This window comes from Notamacropus eugenii, chromosome 4 (assembly GCF_028372415.1).
Source record: "Notamacropus eugenii isolate mMacEug1 chromosome 4, mMacEug1.pri_v2, whole genome shotgun sequence".
NCBI classification, from domain to species: Eukaryota; Metazoa; Chordata; class Mammalia; order Diprotodontia; family Macropodidae; genus Notamacropus; species Notamacropus eugenii.
The window spans coordinates 472241772-472254380 of record NC_092875.1 but is presented as its reverse complement, the minus strand read 5'-3'; the positions used below and the strand labels follow the sequence as shown (position 1 = coordinate 472254380).

The following is a 12609-nucleotide window of genomic DNA, read 5'->3' as shown; positions in this document are numbered from 1 at the left end:
ATATAAAAGATGATATCATAAGCAAATTAGGGAAACATGGGAAAAAATATTTATCAGATCTATACAGATGAGGGAAGTGTTCATGACCAGACAAGAGATAGAGAGAATCGACAGAGGAGGTAAAATGGACAATTCTGATTATATGAAATCAGAAAGGATTTTGCAGAAACAAAACCAATACAGCTAAAATTAGAAGGAGAGCAGCAAATGGAGGAATTTTTTTTTATAAGTTTCTCTGACAAACATGGGAAACCAAACCAAATTTTTAAAAGACGCCATTCCCCCCAACTGATAAACAGTCAAAAGATACGGATAATTTTCAGAAGAGCCATATGAAAAAGATGCTCTAAATCACTAGTAATTATAGAACGGAAAATTAAAATAACTCTGGGGTACCACCTCAAATCATCAAATTGGGTACTATGGCAGAAATGGAAAATGACAAATGTTGGAGGGAAGGTAAAAAAATTGGCATATTAATGCACTGTTGGTGAGGTTCTGAACTCCTCTAACCATTCTGAAGAACAATGTGGAACTATGCCCAAAGGGTAATCAGGAAACTACATGCCCTTTGACCCAATAATACAACTACTCAGTCTATATGTGAAAAAGATCAAAGGAAAAGGAAAATGGCCTATACGTATAAAAATATTTATAGCAGCTCTTTCTGTGGTGGCAAAGCAATGGAAATCAAGGGGATGCCTTGGATGAAAAATGGAATGGATGAAGCAGTTGTGGTATATGATTGTGATGGAACACGACCATGCTGTTAAAAATCATCTATGCTTTCAGAAAAACCTGGGAAGACTTATATAAACCGATGCCAAGTGAAGTGAACACACCTAGGAGAGCGTACACAGTAACAGCAATACCCTGACAACAACCAATTGTGAAAGACTTAGCTACTCTGACCAATACAATGATCCATGACAATCCCAAAGCATTTATGACAGATAATGATATCCATTTCCAGAGAGAGAACGCATGAACTCCAAGTGAAAACTGGAGTCTATTTTTTTATTTTTCTTCAACACAGCTAACATAGATATGTTCTGCATGACTTTATATTTCAGTGTATGTATACATATGTGTGTATACCTACACATACAAACATATAGACATATATAATGGATGTCCTATTGCCTTCTCAATAGGTGGGGAAGGAGTGGAGGGAGGGAGAGAATTTGGAACTGAAAATAAAAATTTAGAAAAACTGAAAAAAACCCTATAAAGTCCTCACAAAAATGTCTTCTTTTATGAATAAGGTCTTGAGAAACATGAGGAAGAAACATATGGAAAAGCATTCACCATATAACTATTGTGAAGTTTTACTGATGACTTTCACTTTTTGTATCACAATCACTTTATCACAGATCGCACCATCCTCCCACCCTTCCTGGAAAACAAGATAAGCAAAAGTAAAACCAACAGATACAAAGATCACACTCTGACAGGGAGTTTAATTTTCAGCATTTCTATTCCCCAAGCTTTCCACAGGGGGAAATGGGGTATGTTTTATCACCTGGCCCCTAAATATAAAGGCCAACCCATTATAATTGTAATGTTAAGGGAATGTGAAAATCTTCCCCACCCTTAAAAGGCCCATGTGACCTGCTTTGAGTTTTGGTCCACCCCACAGCCTGAGTCATATGGAGCCAACAGTGGGAGAAGCTTGCTGACCAAGTGGAGCAGGAAGGGTGCAACAAGAAGAGGGAGTAAGGTGGAGTTGAGAAAGAGGCAGCAGGGAGAGCAGAGCAGCTAGCCTAGATGACACAGGGGCACTTTGCCTAAGGGAGCTTGTTTGTGGGCAGGTCTACAGCAGGGCAAGCTTGAGGATGGTAGTCCTCCCTCTATTGGTAATATGTACGAACTTCACCGTTACTATGGGGGAATTAGCTTTCTTATCTGAATAAATATCTTGGTTCCATCTTTGAGGAAGAGAATTTATATTTTTTAATTTACCCTGGAAACATGCTTGCATATCCATAGTGGCTGCACTGCACTAATCCAGGCTCAGTTGTCAATCACTGTTGCCATTTACATTTCTGTAGTTACTGTATCTACTTCTCTTGGTTCTGCTTTCTTATCCCAATTACTGGACATCTAACTTTGTTTCTAGTTTTGTTTTTTCAACCACAAAAAAGTGCTTCTCTGAATAGTCTGGTATATACATAAGACCTTATTTCTTTATGATACATATCAGCAGTGGAATTAGTGTGCCAAATTACTGGAATTATTTGCTAACACTTTAATCCTAACACTTAGGAGAATGAAAAGTTCCTAATGCATAAAAGTATTAGTCTTACTGCAACATAAGTGCCAACAAAAGATCCAAATTCTTTATTAACCAAGACAAAATAATGGTTTATGGCCATAGACACAAAGATAGATTGCTTCAAATACAGGCCATATCCATAAGACATAATATCTTTCAAGAAAAGATTTATATTTGTATACAAATATACCATGAAAAAGTATAAAAATTATAAGCAATATTAAATTAAACATAGTAATTTAACATTAAAACTATTTTTCTTAAGTTTAAGGATATTTTATGTCCAAGTACTGAGCATGGCAAGAAGAAGCAAAAAATGAAATTAACTATATCTTTAAAAGCAGGAAACAATAAATCAACAATAAGTCATTTTCAAATCTTTCCCCATCCTTAAAATCCTTCCCTGGATCCTACTGTCTCTGCTAGTTTCCATCCTTTATCTCTTGAGAGAAATGATTATTAGTAACCAGCTATTTGAAGAGATCCAGTTTCCCCTTTGTCTATATTCTTCACTTCAAAGTTCAGTCTCTACTGATAATGAGATTGAATGAACTCTCCTCAGTCTCAGACTCCACCCAAATTTACAATGAATGTAATCCCATGTGATCTACTTCTATTTAGATGGGGACAGATTCTTTTATTAGATTGCCCAAGGCTGGGGGTAAATTAGAAATAAATCACATAATCAAAATTCAATAGAATAGATCCAGCTCCTCATTGTAATATTCATTCTCTCATTGCTTGATAACCAATCAAAATTGACTGCCACCCTCTGGAACATCCACTCTGACATCATTCAACTAATTGTTCTCTCTAAAGTTAACAATCATCTCTTCTTTGCCAAATCTGAAGGCTTTTTACTCAGTCCTCCCCCCAACATTTGATATTGCTACTAACCAATCTTCTTCCTGGATATTCTCTCCTCCCTGAGTTTTTGTGTCATGCTCTCTTTTGGTTCTCTTTCTGTCTTCTCAGTCATTTGCCAGATTATCATTCACATCACACCCTATAATTAAGGGTGTGTTTTGGGCTGTCTTCTTTCTCTATACACACTTAGAAACCTCATCAACTCCCAGGAATCTTACCAACCTTAGTGCAGATAACTGCCAGATCTACATAAACAGCACAAAGTCTCCCTTTCCTTAATATTATCTACTCAACATTTCAAACTGGATGTCCCACAGTAGTTTCAAACTCAATATATCCAAAAGATAATTAACTTTCCCAAAAAATTCACCTCTATCCCCAATTTCCCTATTGTCAATTTCCAGAAGCCTTTTATATCAATCAAGAATACAGTTTTCACGATAAAAATAGGAAAGCACTGAACATGGAATTTAAAAAAAACAGCTCTCTGTACTGAAAACAATTTTAAAGGAGCTCAGGGATCAATTTTCAGTATCTTAAAAAGGGAAAGGTGCCACACAAAAAAAGAAATGGTCATAGATGGTATTATTACTCAAAAAACATCTCAAACATCACACACACAAAAAGAAATTGACAAGGTCTTAACAGCCAGTAAACAACTCATTATACATATGCAAAACATTTCAGAATTAACTGCCTACTTACAGTCATATAACCTACTCATTAGAGCAAAGGTTAACAAAAAATCAAACCCAATTAGAAGACAAAGATTAGAAGGCTCAATCAGATGTAACTGCCATAGTTCAATCCAACCTACTTTTAACAATCTCCTAAGAGAAATGAGAAAGAGATAAAAGCCGAGACTCTGGTTGGTTAAATTTCTCTAGAAGTTACAATAATGTCAAACAAACAAACAAACAAACAAACATTCCTGCAGTGCTAACAGAAATCCAGAAACAGACTCGGCCAGCAAACACTTGAACTAGCAAAGCAGAAAGACATCGAAGCATAAGGAAAATATTAGTTTAGAATACAAGTTCATCTGTAAAGTGCTGAGGAGGCAAACAGACTGTTACAGCACAATCAACTAAAACACACACAGGAGGAGAAAGAATCCCACAGGAAGTTAAATCATCAGTCCAGATTATGCCAAGAGCATTTATAAAAGAAAATAATAAAACAAAGAGATGAGCAATTGAACAAATCAGTCAATAATTTCTCAACTACCATCTTTGGAAGTCCTACACTAGGAACATCTAACATCTTAGATGAGACGCTGTAACACTGCAGAACCTTCAAGAGCTGTGTAAATAGAAATGGTGCTCAAAAATAAAGTGAGCTGACCATGTACATGCAGGAAAAATCTATATTGAAAGCTGACAATTTTCGGGGATCAATTCTTGATATCTCAAAGAGGGAAAGAATCCACAAAAACAGTAATGATCATAAAAGGTATATTTTTAAATAAAGGATAACTTTAAGACATCAGGAAATAATACTCAACATTATCTACTTTCTCATCCATTAAAAAATCCTTGTTAAAATGGTATATACATGTAGAGTAGGTATCTAATGATATGAGACAAGAATAGATGGGCTTTTGCAGACCTCAGTAATAGGCCACATCTTCACATTCACACAGTTAAACAGCGAACTGAAAACAAGATTCCATTTTTTAAAACATTCATGTCATTTAATCAAACAATAACCATTTATTAAACACCTACCATGTGCCAGCTCTGTTAAGTTCTGGGGATACAAAAAGAAGTAAACCAGAGTCAATATTTTAAGAACAACTTTGAGTGAATAAGTCATTTTGACTATTATAAACTTCCAAACTAACTACAAAGGATATAAGAAGGAAGACACTAGCTGCATCCAGTGAAAGAAATGATAAATAGATGGATTACAGGGGCAACTAGGTAGTGCAGTGGATAAAGCACCAGTGCAGGAGTCAGGAGGACCTGAATTCAAATCTCACCTCAGATACTTCACACTCACTAGCTGTGTGACCTTGGGCAAGTCACTCAACCCCAATTGCCTCATCCTAGGTCATCTCCAGTCATCCTGATGAATATCTGGTCGCTAGATTCACATGGCTCTGGACGAGAAGTGAGGCTGGTGACCTGCACAGCCCTCCTTCACTCAAAACAAAGTCAAGTGCAAGTCATGTCATCATTTCTCTGATGGCCTGGTCTTCTTTGGCAATGAAGGACAAACATACACAAAGTTAAAATAAAATAAATAATTTAAACAATTTTTTAATTAATTTTTTTAAGTTTTCAACATTCGCTTCCATAAGATTCCATTTTTTTTTTTACTGGAAAACACATGACTCTAGATTTACATAATCTAGAGACTTAAAGGCTCCCCAGCAGGACTTCAGCAAGACCAGCTCATGACAAACTACATATGCCTTTCAGATAGGGTACATGAGCTTGCCGATCAGAAGAATGGTTGCTATATAACCACAATTTTAAAAAGTACTGTTAAAGGTTTCAGTGTTATTCTTGTGGACAAGACAGAGAACTATGGGATAAATAACAGTAAAGACAGGCAGAACTAGAACTGGTCAAGTGACTGGAACAAAAGAATAGTTGATAGTGGTTATGAGATCTTATAATGGAAGGCACTCAGGGAACTGTGCTCAGTCCATGCTACTTAAGGTACTTATCAAGGACTTTGGTAAAAGGCACAGATGACATGCTTATTAAATCTTTAGATGGCACAGATCTGGGAATGATAGCTTACTCAGTAGATGGCAGAGTCATTATCAAAAAATATCTTAACAGGATATTTGGTTGAATTTAATAATGTGAAACTTAATAAAATAATGTAAAGCTTTATAGCTGGGATCAAGAAATCAACCCCCAAGCAAAAGATGCAGGAGGAGTGGCTAGAACACAATTCATCTGAAAAGGTTCTGGTAGGCTTAATAGATTACAAGCACAAAGTCAATTATCTATAATTTTTTAATTGACAAATCCAACTACCACTGCAGGATCTGGTCTAGTAGTCTGGTGCCAGCTAGTGAGAGTGGACTGAAACCCAATTAGCTTACAGATAACCTACAAGGCTCCTTCCAGCTTTTTAAATCTATGAGCCAAGGATTCTGATTTATTTAATCATAACTAGAAAGTTAAACAAAAGAAAATCTGAATCACTGATAACTTTTTAAAACCAATTTTTCTTTTTAAGTGCCAATTCACTGAAAAGGCAAACTAAAGCGAAAGTGCACCTTTTAAACTATTATTATTTAATTAGAACACCAATGCTTACTTTAAAAAAAAAGGATCATAGATTTAGAACTAAAAATACATAAAGTTCCAGACCAAGCCCTTCATTTTGCAGATGAGAAAACTGAAGCCTCGAGTAGTTAAAGATATGCCCAGGATCACAACACTAACAAGTGTCTGAGGAAGGATTTGAACTCAGGTCCTCCTGACTCCTAGTCTAGCACTCACTCTACTATACTTCATTGCCTCTCTAATGACTAAATTGAAAAAAAAAGGGATAAAATAATTTTACCCAACCATCTAATAAATACTAAATTCTAACCGAATAAATCTTCAAAATTATCTCCTAATGTTATTACTGCATACATACACATTTTACAAAGATATAGTGTGTACATATAGTATTTCATGCGATTTTCATTTAACATTTTATGTAAACATTTCCATGAGTAAATATAGCATATATAATGAACATTTTAAATGAATTTAAATTTAGCTAAGATTTTATTTATATCCCTAGAGGTTATTTTAAAATAAGAACTTAACTGTAACTTTTATTTGAAACAAATTTCAATGAACAGATTAATGAAGTAAATTAACACTTTTTTTATTAAATAAAACTATCAAATATGCAACTCTGATCACATGTACAATATGTAAAAAGGTGTCAACTAGAACTGGAAATAAGTTTGCTCGGAAATATTTCCTTTAAAATCTTTTCAAAATGTAAATTCTTTCAACAACAATTTCTGACAAGTAACTGAAGAAAATTACTGAATATGGTTTTTTTAATCACTCTATACTTGAGTTTCTTATTACAGAAAGAAAAAGACACTATGCCAATAAGTCAAAAAATAGCCACAATCTTATAATCTTATATTTAGGATAGCTCATCTGTCCTATTACCACTAAGTCAAGGGAAGAAAATCTTTCCTCATCCCTGCAAATAGCATTTTCTGTTACACAAATTTTTTGCTAAAATTGCATTTACCCTATGTTCATTCTTGTGTTTTACAAAGTTAATAAAAATAACATTCTCTGGGGAGAATTAACTTCACATACATCACTTTAGAGACAATTTAAATATATTTGAACGTTTTTTGTTTCTTTTTTATCATAACAAATAACTTTCCTCAGCTAACCACCTTATACAGAACAAAGAGTCTATTCTAAACTGCAGTGCAGTGTCCTTTTACCAACAGGTCATTTAAAATGCAGATTTGGCAGGAGTCAACAAATCAAGTTTTACCACATTAGTCCAACTGGATACTACCTACACTTCAGAAGAAGTAAGAGTATCAGGGGCCCCACTGACCAAACAGCTAAAAACTATGTGGTTAACTAAAGTTAAAAAAAATCTCTTGTAAAAAAAATTTCTTGTAAAGGACTCACAGAGACCCAGACACCAAAATATCAACCCGGTCTAGTCCTAACTGAGACAAGCAAGCAAGCATAATGGAAAGAACAAAGACTAGGATGTCAGGAGACTGAATGAAATGCCAACTCTGTCGCCAACTACATGACAGGGACAGAATCACTATGGCTCTGTTTTCTCATGTGCAAAATTAAGGTGATGGACCATATAATCTTTAAGATCCCTTTTAGTCATAAAATTCTAGGTCATTGTCATGGTAATCTTATAAAAACACCAAAAAAAGAGCAAAACCAAATATTTTATGAAGAACATACTCTTAGAGGTATAATCTAGTAAGAAATAAAATTAAATATTAATAGTTTCCTTCCAAATGAAGGTACTGAGTAAAACATGTAGGATAAAACACATTAAACAAAAGGTTTTGAAATAAGATAAACAGATTAATTTTCATTTATTTCACAATTAATAAGTCATTATAATAACATTTTGTATAGCACATATCATGTGCCAGCTACTGTGCTAAGCACTTTTTAACCTTTTTCATCTCCTTTTATCCTCACACCCACCCTATGAGGCAGACGCTAGTATCACCTCCATTTTACAGCTGAGGAAATAAACAAAGGCTAAGCTAGCTGCCCAGGATCTCAGGCCAAACTGGAACTTGGCTCCATCTGACTCCAGGCCTAACACCCCATCCACTGTGTCACCTAGTTGTCCCTAAAATGGAACTCTGATAAAAATCCCATCCAAAGGGCTTTATTTATCAAAACAATCTATTCAAGCAGTTGAATGGAAGGGGCTCTAAAGACAACATTATTGTGAAGGTTAACTACTAAAACAAAGAAAAACAGACATTATCTCTCAATAAAAGCAATATAAGATAGGAAAGAAAATTCTGAAAAGAAAGCAGCAAACCCATTCTGCCACTATAACCGCTCTTCACCCGTCCCTTTTTCTGTAAAAATGAGGGATTTGGATTAAATGAACCCTCAAGTTTCCTTCTACGACAAATGTCTTGTAATCCTATGGGTTAGAAGTTCCAACCTTTCTTTCCAGACTTATCACATCCTACTTCTCTTAAAGTAGACATTTACCTCTCCCTGATCTCCTGTCCTCTCCCACCTCAGTGCCTTTGTACAAGCCATCCTCCAGGCAAACAGTCTTCCACCTCTAGGATGGTCTTCACATACGGAACCTAGATTTAGAGCTGCAAGAACTTCAGAGGGTCATCTCATCAAAACTTCACATTTTACCAATAAGAAAAACTAAAGTTCAGGGAGTTAAGAAAAACTGAGGTTCAGGGAAGTTAAGTTACTAACCCAAAGTCACTCTGGTAAATAAGCATCAGAGGTGGCATTTGACCAATGATTCTCCATGTGCCTTCCACTGTACCTCCGTCTTTGTCTATATATATCTTTCCTTTCCTTCAAGTCCCAGTTCTGCCGTCCCCTCTATATGAAGCTTTATACATACAAATTCTACGTCCTAACTCTGGAGGTTTGTAGTGGTAGTTCCTCATGTCTAGAAAACAGGGATAGCTTCCTCCAAAGCACAGCTTGGGCACCACTTCCTATACAAGGTCTTTCCTGATCTCCCTAGTTGTTAGTGCTCTCTCTCAAAATTATCTTGTATTCTTCTAGATAATGATATTTACATAACTTTTTAAAGTTTGCAAAAAGCCTTGTTAGCTCATGTCAGCCTCAGAAAAATACTTTCTATTTACTTGTCAGTGTACAAGCTGTATCCCTTTTTCCATCCTAATAAATATAAGCTCCTTGAAGGAAAGGACAGGTTCATTTTTGTCCCAGTATCTGACACATAATAAGTGCTCAATGTTCATTAAATTAGAACCTTCTCAGATTCCCCCCATAACCACTCTGCTTCTGCTTCTAGTATATGCATTATGCTTCAGCTTGTAGGAGCTATGTGTGTATTTATTCTATCATAGATATGAATGTGGGCTCCTTGAAGACAAGACATAGGTCGTATTTCATCTTTGTATTCCTATTCAACCTGAGTGCTGTATGTAGCAGGCACTTTGTTGGAAGTGAATTTTTAAAAGTCCTTGACCATTTAAATCCTACTACAGTACTACTTGGCAGTACCGTACTTCAATGGGACTTGACCATGCAGCCTCCCTAACCCTGCCCTCCCTCACCTCCACCCTGGTCAGCTTTTCCAAGACATCTCCCCACTATAAGCTCCTTGTGGACAGGGGTTGTCTTTTTTTTTTTTTTTTAAAGTATTTGTATCCCCAGAGATTAGCACTGGGCCTGCCACATAACAGGAGCTTAATAAATGTTTACTATTGTCTAAATCCTCAGTGATTTCTTCCTATTACAGCGTACCCTCATTAGGCACAAAATCACCTATTTCCTTGTGATGTTCATAATGTCATCTTACACTATTATTTACTTAGCTTTTCACATGTATGGTTAAAAAAAAAAATAGGGACCAAGAGGAAGGACTGGATCTGTGACTTCACTGGTTTAGACAGCTCTCAGGTGAGGAAACTTTTTCTACCAATGCAGGCCCATACTTTCCCTGCAACTTAAAGTAACAGTTCTGTAGACTAACTTGATCAAAGTGATTGTCAAATTATGTCAGACTTTGAACTTGAACTTAGCTCTTCCTGGCTCTGAGCCCAGCTCTCTATCCATTACTAGATGCTGTCTCTTGACAGTTTTTTTAATTGTATATAAAATAAAAGGGTTTACTTTTATTGACTTTGTAAAACTCAAAAATATTTTAAAAATCTAATTTTAACAAATATTTATTGTTTATGGAAATACTCCCACTTTTTTCCTTCTGCTTTAAACAAGGTGATGTCAACTGAAGACGGCAGCTGAGAAGTTTCCAAATCTCACTTTAATTTTGGCCATTTTTCCAAATGAAAGAAAAAGCATTTAGTAAACACTTATTAGGGCAACTAGGTGGCTTGGTGGACGGAGTGCTGAGCCAAGAGTCCGGAAGAACTGATCTTCCTGAGTTTAAATGTGGCCTCAGACACTCGGGGTTACTCTGTGACCCTGGGCAAGTCACTTAACCCAGTTTGCCTCAGTTCCTCATCTGTAAAATGAGCTGGAAAAGAAATACCAAACCACTCCAGTATCTCTGCCAAGAAAACCCCAAATGGGGTCACGAAGAGGAAGACACTGCGGTTCAATCAAACAACAACAAACATTTATTGTATGCCAAGCACAGTGCTGACCACTGGGCAATTTACCTTCTAAGAGGAGACAACATAGTTGAATGGTGCCCAAGAAGAGATATTTTACTTCAAAATGTCAGAATTCATAGAGCCATGGGGGAGTAGCTTGATACACCCTTTCCAGAACATTGGCGTCATTTATCTAATTAGCCTCACTATGCCTGCAAGTCAAGGAATTGGTTGGGGAGAGAGGCAGCAGCATGGTGGCAAGGCTTCTATTCTCTGCAATGGGTACCTGAGGTCGCCACCAATCTTAAGCACAGGGCGTGTCTAAAAACAAAATTTTCATTTATGATAAACAAGCATAATTAACACAATTCCTAACTGTATGCACATAAAGGGTGTTGGAGAATTCACTTTGTAAACTTGAATCATATAAATAGGAACTAAATCATCAAAGTAACTGAGTGATTTTACAATAACCTGAAAATTTTAACATCACATTCTCTAAGCAAAAACTGAGCCAGATATCAGAAATTGTCACTGATTGCCAACATTCAAACAAGTGCTTATCATGCTTGTCATGACCTTCTGAACATACAGGAAAAGCAGTAAAAGAAATACTAATTTGAGAAAAAGTAAAAAAAGAACAAAAGAAAACAAAATATATTTAATACATATAATAAGTAATAAGGTAATAAGTAATTAAGAGGCTGAAAATCCCAAAGCAAAAACTTTTGTGCAAGGATTCAAAGGCTAAAAGAATAGTAAGGTTTGGAAAGGAAACTTGTCCTGAAAATTGATCTGGGAACATTTTATTTAGTTCCCACCTAGATTAAGTAGTGGGAGCTCTAAGAAATGAATAACTATGGACAGAAACTCAAAGTTAAAAAAAAAGGAACAAAAATAGAATGAGGACATAGAATTCTGGGAAAAGGAAAAATGGCTAAAGAAATGTTAAAGGAACAAAAAAGAAAAATACAGTGGGAGCATATTGGAAAGAGCAAAAGATATGTAGATGAAAAGAGTGGAAAATTGAAGATATAAGTAAAAATGTTCTAAATTAAGATTATGAACTAATAACTAGAAGTCTTACTTTAACATAAATTGTCTCATGATATATTAACCATTTTCTGAACTTAAACAATCAGTGACTTCTGGACACTTGACACTTAGTAGCTGTTACCTTGGTTAATTGGTTACCTTGTATTAATAATAACAATAGTAACAATGTAGCTAAGTTTTAAAATGACTGAACTATGCCACATGTAATGGTATTACTTAAAACTACCTTGGTATGGAATTACTGCGAAGTTTGAATGTCAAAAGGGGAAAGAATCAGAGCAAAGCATAATGACAAAGCAGCAGGCTATACAACAGAAATGTACTGAAAAACTGTGAAAAGATGCATTAGGTGGAGCAAACAAATGTATGAGAAAAGGCAGAAAAAACTCTGAAATAAAACTGAGGAGGCACTTTTCAGTTCTCTGAATCAGTATCAGGAAAGGTCACAGACTAAGTAAGGTTCATTTTCTCTTTCTGAAGACTTTGAAATAACTTCATGTGGTTAAGAAAAATTTTTTTCTAAATCATGTTAATGTTATTACATTATCTAGGGAGGTATATATTAAACGGGGAAAAAAGCTTGCAAATCATAAAAAGGAGCTAGAAACTCAACTAACAGTGCTGTATTTAAAGATGACAT

General features: G+C 35.5%; 1 protein-coding gene across 2 annotated transcripts in view; it reads right to left on the bottom strand.

Annotated features, from left to right (window-relative positions):
- SCAMP1 (secretory carrier membrane protein 1) overlaps positions 1-12609 on the bottom strand; it is a 119204-nt gene that overhangs the window by 78682 nt on the left and 27913 nt on the right. The window lies entirely within an intron of this gene.